This window comes from Mus musculus, chromosome Y (genome assembly GCF_000001635.26).
Source record: "Mus musculus strain C57BL/6J chromosome Y, GRCm38.p6 C57BL/6J".
Classification (NCBI taxonomy): domain Eukaryota; kingdom Metazoa; phylum Chordata; class Mammalia; order Rodentia; family Muridae; genus Mus; species Mus musculus.
The window spans coordinates 50607637-50609674 of NC_000087.7; positions in this window are offsets into that span (position 1 = coordinate 50607637).

The window sequence follows — 2038 nt, forward strand, 5'->3', positions numbered from 1 at the left end:
GCCTAACTCCTAAGTGAGAGAGTGGGCCTGAGTGGCCAAGCACATAAGTGAGAGAGAGAGGGCCTGCACTGCCTAGCACACTCTTCTATCAAGCTGAGGACTAGGAAAGTAGAGAAAGGAGAGTACCAGGGGTTGTAGGAAATCTGCATGTTCCCTTCTGAACTCTTAGGGCAGCATAGACTCTTCTGGTGTGCGTGTGTACATGCAGAAGTCCACATTATTAAATGTTTATGCACATAAATAAATAAAAAACCAAAAATGCTTACAAGAGCCTCTACAGCTGAAATTAAGTAGAGCCATTTGCTGTATTTCATATGTTACATATTTGTTCTGGATTTTCAAGTTTGTAAGCACTTGTCAACCAACAAACTGGAAATCATTTGTCTTAAAGCCAGTAGATTACTCCCACCTTCTAAAATCTCCCTTCAAAGTACTTGGTATTCCGTGAACGCATGCGCAGGGTGTATTCAGCCAATCAGCACAGTCCTTTGGTGAGACCTATTTGCTCAAGCTGGCATCACAAAGGATCCTCTGAGTCTTCTGTCTGGGTGTGGCCCCTGACAACGGTTTTTTTTTTTTTTTTTTTTTTTTTTTTTGCCATTGAGGAGCTAAGCACAGAAGGGTGCGGTTTGGAAGGTGTTCTCCTCTTAGATGAGCTGTAAGTGATAGTCTGCCCTGATCAGGGTTGTTGGACAGTTAATCGAGGTGTGACAGGGTGGGGAATCTCAGGCCCAGGAGCCCACTATGTGAGGAAAAGCCTCCTGATCGCCATTTTCTGTGGAATCTGAGGGTGAATGGAAGGTGGAGGACCATATTCATGGAAGAGGATCGAACAGGTCAGGGCCATAGAGAATTGGGAACCCTTGGAAGAGAAAAGCTTGGGGCCTGGGGATAGGATCAGAGAACCAGCTGCAGGACTGTGGGTCAGGGAACAGGGAGCCATTGGTGAGATGCCTTGGCGATTGTCCTGTGTGATATTCAGGATCCCTTAGAAACACACTGAGGATTCCTCCCTCCTCATTGTCTTCTCTATGGTGTGTTCCTTTAGTATAGACTGTATGAACATTGCAGACAGTAGAATGGCATAGGAAGATGAATGAAAAGAAGAAGAGGAGATAATTGTAAGAGATTCATAAGTCATTGGGGATGGATTCTGACCACAGATCTTTCTGTCTCAGTCTCCCATGTATTGGGATTAAAGACTTGCACCACCAAGTTCAGCTTTTTCTCTCAGTTTAGTTTCTGTAGGATGGGATCTATCTTTGTAGTTTCAGCTGGCCCGGCTTGGCCTGGCCTTGAACTTACAATCTTCAGATGTTTGAAATCCTCGGCTTCCCCAAATCCCTAATTTCTCCAATATAAGGTCTTTCTGTGTGGGTGGTGGTGGTAGTTCATGTTTTTTTGTAGACTTAGTGGTGGATCTTTTTGATATGAATATACAGTTACCATGTTCTTTATCTTTCTGGATAGAACTGTGAGTTTACGTTAGACTGAGATAAACTGGTAAACAGAATTGCTGATGTTTTGTTTAAAAATATTCTGTGGGAGATAGGACCAAAATTCAGATACCTCAAAGGTTAAAGGATGTTGCTCATCGTTTTTTGGGAGGAGGGGAGGACTCATATGTTGAAGGTTGGCCAGTTTTTGTCTCTTTTTAAACTGAGAAATGGCAGACTAATAATTTAGGTTCTAAAGGAGGTTTTTAAAGAAGTGAGTTAAAGAAGTTTTTAAAACAAGTTGTGAGGGAGAGGGACATGATAAATGGGATACACGGAGGAAATGGTACGGGTAAGTGTATATATATATGCATCACCATATTGAATATGTACACAGAACTCTCTGATAAAGGCAATTGATTAAAAATATACATGTTAAGTAAAAAAAGAAATGATCTTTCATTGAGCTAAAATAATTATTTGATTTTTTGTTATTTTTAATTATTTAAATGATAATTTTTAATCAGGTAACTAAGTTCTTTTTTTTTCCTTTTTATTTTTATTGTTTTTTTTTTTTAAACTAAGAAGACTACTGAGTTCTT